Source organism: Mauremys reevesii, linkage group 18, assembly GCF_016161935.1.
Source record: "Mauremys reevesii isolate NIE-2019 linkage group 18, ASM1616193v1, whole genome shotgun sequence".
Taxonomy (NCBI): Eukaryota; Metazoa; Chordata; order Testudines; family Geoemydidae; genus Mauremys; species Mauremys reevesii.
This window is the reverse complement of record NC_052640.1, coordinates 18008329-18017288: the sequence shown is the minus strand read 5'-3', so window position 1 is coordinate 18017288 and position 8960 is coordinate 18008329. Positions and strand designations below refer to the sequence as shown.

General features: G+C 45.3%; 1 long non-coding RNA gene across 1 annotated transcript; it reads left to right on the top strand.

Moving 5' to 3' along the window:
- Positions 1–208: 208 nt before the first annotated feature.
- LOC120386030 lies at positions 209–8286 on the top strand. The gene is made up of 3 exons (XR_005589494.1): positions 209–294; positions 3722–3793; positions 7867–8286. It is a non-coding gene; the product is annotated as an uncharacterized LOC120386030 (long non-coding RNA).
- The last annotated feature ends 674 nt before the right edge of the window (positions 8287–8960 follow it).

Genomic DNA, 8960 nt, shown 5'->3' with positions numbered 1-8960 from the left:
GCGTTAGCTGCAACACCTTCCTTTCCTCCCCTTACACCTATTTGAAATAAGAGGGGGGTGAATCAGTTTGGGAAACTACCCACCCTGTGATATAACAGTGGGCTACAATCCCCAGAAAGAGCCTCCTCCTCTGTGACAGCCTGACCCCTCCCCCACCATAGGGTTGCCTTCTTATAGAACCTTCTCTTTTCCCAGCATTCCTTTCTGGGGCTGGTTCTTTAAATATGGCAGAGCCAAACCGCTGCACCTCTGAGGTGGCCATTTTGTAGCTGCACCTTCCTTCCCTTCCAGCTGGTGAGTCTCCTTACCTCCTCCCAGGTCTCCCTCCAGGTTTCTCCCCCTTTCCTGAGGAGCTGGCATGTTCGTACACTCCCCTTTGCCCTCCCCCAAGGCCATTTCTGGAAATGCTGGAAGATTCCAAATAGCTGAGGGAGGGTTGTTTTCCCTCCATTTCCCCAGCTCTGGGGTCTGGTCAGGAGTGAAAGGGGAATACGGGGCCCCCACATGCTCCTACAGCCCCATCTCCTCTCCCTCATTACCTGCTGGCCAGTAGGGTACAGCACCAGCTGCGAGCCCATTCCTGAGGGCGTCTCTTTCTATTGCAGTAGCCAGTCCGGGCTGACTGTTGAGGCTCTGCTGTCCATGCAACGATGGTTCATGTGCAGCCAGTCCCTCGCATTAGAGCTGATCTCATCTTCCTCTCATTAGTATTATTCATTTCCAATAGTGACCACAATGCACTGGGTATCTTGCTACCCCCAGGAGACAGACAGACAGACCGTGGGCAGGGGCAAAGGGTACAACACAAACCCAGAGAGGTTGAGGAGGCAATAGGGTTACATCACCACAACAGTGTTACCAGCACCACATATTCAAAAATTATGAGATTGGATTAAAGCTCAGCTTTTTAAAAAAAATCAGTAACAAATTTTGGGTTCTTTTTAGTGGCTGTTTTGTCTCTGAGCTCAGGCCACATTTTCAAGCTTTTCCCCCCAAACATAAGGGATAGAAACTTCATTTCTTGATTTATTTTTTTTAAAGAAAGCTGAAATTTTCACTTAATCCCATGCCTTCAGAAGCTGGGGCTCTATGAAAACCCCTAAATATTGCAAGGCTCGTGATAAAAATCACAGGTGGTGTCAGTGCCTTGACAATGGTTATGTTGTGGTTCAACAGTGTGTATCTAAACTATTCACAATCGCCCCTTGCACTTGCTGTTGTCGGCCACCTGGTTTCCCATAGATGTTGCACAGCAGTTGGTCTTTGGGGAGGTGGGACGTGAATGTGGAGAGAGCAGTGGTCTTGCAGATGAGCATGGGAAGGGTGTGTGGGCACTGTGGCAGGAGAGCTACACGTGAGAAGAGCTGACAAATGGACGGCTGGGACCGAGATCAGCGGCAGAGGAGGAGGAGGCAAGACTGGATGAGCAGAGGGGAGTTGTGTAGGGTTTGGAAGGTGGTGACAAGAACTTGGTGCAGTGGGGGAGGAGGTGCCAGTATGCAGCCATTCAAAGTGTGTGTTTATGTTGTGTTCTCTTGGCAGCAGAGTTCTGTATAGACCACAAAAGGGAGCTGTGGGTGTTGGAGAGGCTGAAGAGCAGTAAGTTGTGGTAATTGGAGGACATAATGAGGCCTTGGACAAGAGTTTTAGCTGCAAGGGTAGAAAGAAAAGGCTGGGTCATAGAGATGTAGGGAAGGAAGGAGTGAGCCTTGGATGCAGCTTGGATGGGTGAGTTAGGGAGAGGGGAGTGGGCTGTTATTTAAACATGTCTAGAAGGGGCTAAATGCCATAGGCAAGTGTCAGGCAGGGTTTGGAAACAGTTCTTGCTGCATGTCGCCCCTCACCACTGTTCCTCTGGGACCCCTCAGTACGGAAATGCAGCACCCCTTTTTGTTCAGTCCTGGGCCCACACGTCCAGCTTTGCCAAAGCACGTCCATTCTGACCTGCAGCATCCCAGCGGCCCCAGCCATGGAGCAATTCTGTTGCTGCATCTCATGCCTTGCCAGCAGCATCTCTATTGTCCCCATACTAGTTCTGCATATGGCTCAGTCCTGGCTACATCCCCTTAATATTCCAGCCTTGAGTTTCTCCTAGACATGGGCTGTCCGCCTCCCTGAAGCTCTGGTGTGACAAACAGCCACAAGGAAGTTATGTAAAGCTTGCTCAGCTCCTGTCATTTGTGACTTAAACCTTCCACTAACCCACTGTACCACTTAAACCCACACGCTCTGTTTCCTTCCTTCCATTTCTTCTTCCCTAAAGTTCACAGCCTCTAAGGTGTGAATCTAAACCATCACCTCATCCAAGCGAGCAATAAGCACAATACTTTCACTGAGCTATTTGTGACAGTGGGACAATTCAGTTACATGTTTCTATCACGGAGCCTCTTGGGTTTGGAGTCAACTGGCTGAAAAACCCCCTTCCACACAACAGAGGGAGTTTTAAATCCCACTCCACAATTCCTATTACCAGAGAATCCCAAATTCTGATTTTTTTCCAGATTTCAATTCACGACCTGAATGTGGCATGTCAAAAAGGCAGCTGATGCTGAATAGTCATTATTATCTACAGCATCAGTTTACCGTGTGGGGTACAAAATCAGCTCTGGAAGCTGAATAGTGAACTGGAAGCAGGAAGACGCAAGAGGAGCTCTTTGCGATCAAAAGCACACACCTCATGAATTTATCATTAACTCCGTGAGACTCTTGCTACATAAATAACTGATAACACACAATGTAAAAAATCATGTACAGCAATTCATAATTTCCTCCCCATTTCTGCTGTTTCCCCATTTTGGAAGCATGCTTTACAATCAAGGTAAACATTGTGTGCAGGCATACCACTCAGCTGTATATATATGTTACATATCAAGGATATGGATTTTCTTGAATAACCAGAGCAAGTTGCTTGGTGGTTGCATCAACAGTGATTTCATATTGCACAAGGCAGGGAATTTAAAGGAGTCACTGATCCCCTCTCGCTTTATTCCACATGGGGGGTTGGGCATTATGTTACCTCTTTGACTGTTTCCACTGCAGCTATTCCCCCTCTTTATATTGCAGTTAGTGCACAGAGCCAAACTCCCCCAACCAAAGGTCACTAAAAGCCAGCTTTCCCTGGGCTTCCTTAACCGTCCCCGCACCATGTGCGAGTGCCTTCATTTTGCAGATATTATGAACATGGATGCACTGGGCTAGAAATCATTATTGGCACAAGCTGAGGCCGTGACCTTTCTAGGGCCCAAACCACAAATGTAGGGTCTGCATTTTCCCTGAATACAGGGTTGTTCGGATGCAGGGATCCAGTTTGTCCCATTACAGAAGGACAACGTTTGGATTTGGATCAGAGCTTTCCCAAAGGCAGTGTATGCAGGATCAGATCTGGAGTTTTGGTGGGGTTCATCTCTAATTGCTAGCTCAGATACCCTCTTGAGGAAGTACTCCTGGGTCACACCTGCAGTGAGTTAGGATGACGTAGTGCACTGTGTGGATAAAGAGGATGGGGTGCAGGTATCATCAGCCCAGCACTTCTCTATTAAATACTTTTCCTTCTCTAAGGGCCTGTGAGTTTTAGTGCTGCCTGTAATCCTAATCCTGACCTAAGAAGTAAAAAAGCATTTCAAAGTCATCCATGCAGGATGCCTTCAGCAGTCAGGCCTGCAGGGAGGGGAGCACTCAGTTACCTTTGAACAATCTTTTTTTTCTCCCTCTTTCGTCCTAGAACACTGTTCTTGCCTCGTGTAACCGGATCCACACACTGGAGCAAGGAGGCAGCCGAAACATAAAGTGTCAGGTTAGAACCATTTAAAAAAATCTCTTGAGTGGTTGTGAAGTTACCGCAGGGATGGGTGTTCTACAAATACCTAGATGGGCAGCTGGAAAGATTTAAAAAAAAAAAAACTTTCTGCCTCCCCAGGGTACCGCATGTACATTATTATATACATTACACTATATATTGTATATTTGTAGGGACAAAGGCATTTTGATTTAACTGTGGATTATTGGATTATGTGATTATGGTGAAGGCTGCATTAAGAATCTCTTTGTGAGTTCTGGGCTTCTTCAACAGATCTTGAATATCAATGGCTTTTGTTGTGTTTGAAAAGTCAGGGCGCTCCTGCCCCTGCTTTTTTTTACCTCTGCTTCTTTTCCTTGGTTCTTTAATTCTGGTTCCGTAGAGAATTCTCATGCACAGGACTCCGTTATATGGGATGCTGTTATATGGGGACTGCTCTCTGGTTTAGATTTGTACTGGGCATAAACCATTCCCCCACCCCAAAGGCACTTAGTTGCTGGCTGTTTCTTTGAAGGTTTGTATTTGCCGATGTGGCAAACAAAGGTCTAAAGCAAGTCCAGCGCCGGTCCAGAGGAGCAATGTCTTTGTGAGTGGGGGTAAATCGATGGGATTATGGGGGCTTTGTGGATGTGGGAAATGAATGTGAGGCGAAGCCATGCGAGGCCCAGGGCTCCCAGTGGTGCAGAGAAGAGCATCTCTCTCCAGGATGCTGCCATAGTCTGAAATGGTGACTAGGGAGACTGGTGGGAATCTTCCTTGGTTTTGCTAATTCTGGAATTAACCTGCCATCACTGGCATGGTGAGGAAGAGGCTGCTCACCAGCCCCTGAGGATGGTAAGAGGGTTGCCCTTGGCAATGAGGGACAAGGGAGGGCACCTACTTGCCATTCCATCTCCTCCATCCTGTTGCTTTCTCATCCCTTGTCTGTTTTGCCTTCTCATTCCTTCCTTTCATTTCCCCTCCCTGCGTTTTTCTCTTAGTCCCTTGTGTGGTACAAGTTTCATGGGAACTGATCAAACTGTTTTGGAACATCAAATCCTTACAGGATTTGACCAGTGGCCCAGCCACCAAGGGATCCAATTTCTGCCAGAGGACAATCCTGGGTGATTCAGTGTCTAATAAATTCCCAATAAAGCACCTGTTTGCACCTCTTCATAATGCACCTTTCTCTCTGGACCCAGCAGGTTCACCCAATAGGGGGGAATATGGTGTTGTGTTTAGAACATGATGCTGCAAATCCCAAGTTTTGGGTTCTGCTCCTAGCTCTGCACGTGACTTAATTTAACTGAGGGCTGGTCTACACTACAAAGTTAGGTTGGCTTAACTACATCGCTCAGGACTGTGAAAAATTTCACACTCTGTGCAATGTAATTAAGCCAACCTAAGCCCTGGTTTAGACACCACTAAGTCAACAGAAGATTTCTTCTGTCGACCTAGCTATCACCTCTTGGACAGGTGGATTTATTATAGCAAACCCTCCCATTGTTGCAGTAAATGTCTATGCTACAGCTCTACAGTGGCAGAGCTGCAGCTGTGCCGCTGTAGCGTTTCTAGTGTAGGCATACCCTGAGAGTCTGTGCCAGTGACTTTAAAATTAGGTTTTTATTGGATGGATAAATTTCTGCAGTGATATTAGAGGTGATGGAACTAATATCCATGCTCTGTAATAGTTCGATTGTATGTGAAGTACCATCTCCCAGCTACTATTGGCTGTGGCACTCTCGATTTCCTCACCATCAAGATAATTAATTCATTGCTGCGTTACTCCGGAATGATTGCAAGCCAACACCATGTCCCTGGTCTGATGAACTTGAAGTGCAATTTACTGTATGGGATGCTTGTACCTTGGCATGCACTCCGGTGCATATGGAAACAAGCAGTTTGGTGACTGCTCATCTCATCGTCCCAAGGTGAACACTGGAAATATTTTCACTTTGCAGAAACTGTCCATGCCCAAGATGTGATTTGGATCCCACATCTCGCTCATCACATGTGGGAGTTCCTCTCATTTCATGTGGAAGGGCAGGGCTGTGAAAGAGGGACATAAATTATGCCCCATCCTTCACATTAGCATTTAGGTGGAGCAGGTCTGAACTATTTTCCTTCAAGGGAAACCTTCCAAGGGTCATTAGCAGCAAAACTGAAAGTCATAACTGCATTCTCTCATGCAGCTGGGAAACATCTGCAGGCACTTGGTTGGGTGGCAGGTTGATGAGGGTAAGATCAGTAGAGAACTGCAGCCAGATGTACACAGGTCTCGAGGACAAAGAGCTATGGCTGGTGGGGCTAACACTTTCTTCTGTTGGACTCAAAAGCCCAGTTATGGTCAGAAAAATGACTGTAAATCATGGCAGCCCATTGGTGATGGAAAGCAGTGGGCAGCGGTTCTAGCGATGTGGAAAAATTCACAAGAGCTAATTTACCTGACAAGTGTAGCTCGTGACAAGTGATAACTCCATGAGCAGGAAGCTATCTGGGAGCTGATTGTGTTCTCCTTGACTTTATTCATTATTCAAAAGTAGCTAGTTTCCATGCAATATTTTTTAACATTATGAATTGATTGTGAGCAATTCCTTATAGCCAATAACCGCTATTCAAGCTGTGTTGATTGGTTATGATTGGCCAGGCAAGTCACATGATTGGTGGTGTTGGCTGACAGGATGAGCACACAAACAACATTCTGGTGTGTTAATTTAGTATTTGGTTTCTGTGAATACTCATGCAGATGGCTTTGAGATGTGCTTTCCACAACAGATCATACTAGTAGACCTCAGTCATTTGAATGTTTGCAGAAAGTGAACTTGCAAGGGTCACAAGCAAGGTCAAAGAGAATTGTTGCCCCCTTTTGACCCGAGCAGCTAGTCAAATTTTGGAGCCCTGGTGATGTTCCAGTTGGAAGTAGAAATTGATGGAGTCTGGTATTTTATTTGATGCAATCTTGTTTATTTCCAAGGAATGTACAGTATAAAATTTTGGTTCTCAAATGCAGAAGGAACCAAGAACCGAGAGAAGCAGTTTCTTGGCTTCCAGCCCCAAACCTCTTTAGCCAATGCCATGCCAGACCCAAAAGCTCTCTCCCTAGTTTTTTTCCAGGGTAACAGTGCTCACAGGCGTCTGGGATTTCTTGCCTTTTTTATTTTGTTTGTTTGGGTTTTTTGCCTCTGCTTCTCTCTCTGCCCTTGTCTGTTCTCCATTTCTGTGTGTTCTCAGTTTGTGTGTGTTCTGCTTACACCCCCGCTCCCCAAACAATACTCAGCAAAAGCCCTTTACCCAGGCAGTCCAAACTCCTGGGCAGGTTCACAATCCTCTTTTGTCTTCAGTGGGGGCTTTTCATTAACTCATCCTGAGATTTACATTAACGGAAGGGTGCATTCATACTCAATCTCAATGAAGTTTTAATTCAACCCATAACAAGGTTTCACCCAGTTCATAACTGAACATCTCCTAAAATCCAAGTGATGGTGATGCCTTTGCCAGACTTGCTCGGAGGATCAGGTGTGGGGCTAGGATGTTATAATTTTTAAGTTGTTGCCATTGTTGTTTCCTATTTGTATTGCAGTTAGTTAGCCCTGAGAAGCACCAAGGGATTGGGGCCCCATTGTGCTAGGCACTGTATACACACGGAATGAAAAGGCAGTCCCTGCCCCAAAGATTTTATAATCTAAATAAAAGTTACCTTCTTCATTACTAGTGCCCCAATATTAACATTAATTTGGATTTGGGGACTGGTTGTTAAAGACTAAACTGGACATCTAAATAATGAGGCACCCAAAATCACTAATCATTTTTTAAAACCTTGGTCAAAACCTTCAGGAAATCTCATAACTATCATCTTCTTAGACTCACTGACAGTAATTCCTGCACCCACAAGGTATTTTCTACCAATGCATTTGCTTTTTTTTTTTGTTTGCTTACTGTTTCTTTTAATCATTTTAATTAAAAATTTGTATTATGTGCATTTGGTGGGTGAGGGCTCTTCCTGGTCACTGCTGAGCTGTGGAGCAGCGCTGCAATTGTAATGCGATATTACCCCAGACTTAGAGGGGCCCTGGTTGTTCTTTTCTTTCCAGACCCTTCTTGGAAGGCCCCAGAGAGCCAGATCACAGGATTAACCAGACACGCTAACAGTTGGAGCAGCTCCTAAATATAAAAAGATTTAGAAGGCAAAGCGCCATTTCTTCAGCCCAGGGTCAAGGCATCTCCCAGACCTGTGCCAGACTGAACTTTTGCCTGCCCAGTTCAAACTGCTGCTAGAGGAGGTGTCTACTAGACAAGCTCTGGGTTTGTGGGCCTCCCATTCTAATTTGACTAGATACCCTTTGTGCAGGATAAGTAACATAGAACTGGCTGAAATTCTATATCTGCACAGTAGTTTATGTGCTGGAGATTACTTCACAAAATCAGGATGTACCAAGAGGACTTTGCATAAGAAGGGGGATATTTTTTTTAAAGTTAACGTGAATCATCAACTTTATCACCCTTCCTTCTGTAAAATTTTTACCTAAGAACACTCAAACAAAAAGGGGAAATATTTTTTTTCTCATCTTCTTCTTCAGTGTACTTTGAGTATGTGACAATGCTTTGTGTAGTCAGTTTCAGTGTTTTCCCTGTATAATCAGTCCGTAGGGGCTGAGCTATGAAAAGACTCATGTGGGTAGGTCGTCCCATTGAACTTAATGGGAATCACATAGGAGTTAAGGTACTCAGGTATATAAGCCTTTGCAGGATCAAGGCTTTAGTCAGTCCTCCCAGTTGCTGCTTGTGTGAATGTTTCCCCTAGCAACAGAGGGGAAGGGGGAAATAACATGGTAAACCTGGAAAATGTGATTCTGAAACCAGAAGAGTGGATCCAAAAATCGTCTACTCACCCACAGCAGTTTCACCTTGTAACTCTGTTGACTTCCAAGGTGCTGCTCCTGACTTATGCTGAAGTAAATGAGGAGAATCAGGCCCAGAATTCAGGAACTTTTTAGTCGGGCACTTAAAAATCTTTGGTTTTGTTAACACCTGAGTATTAAACTCCAGACGAAGGCTTGAGAGAAAAGATTCAACAGCCTCACCCTTCTGAGTCGAGAAAGTTCCCACTCTGGTTCTCCAGGGACTCCTTCAGCAAATACTGGAAAGACAAGACTTGACAGTCCTGATACTTCTATAACCTGATCTA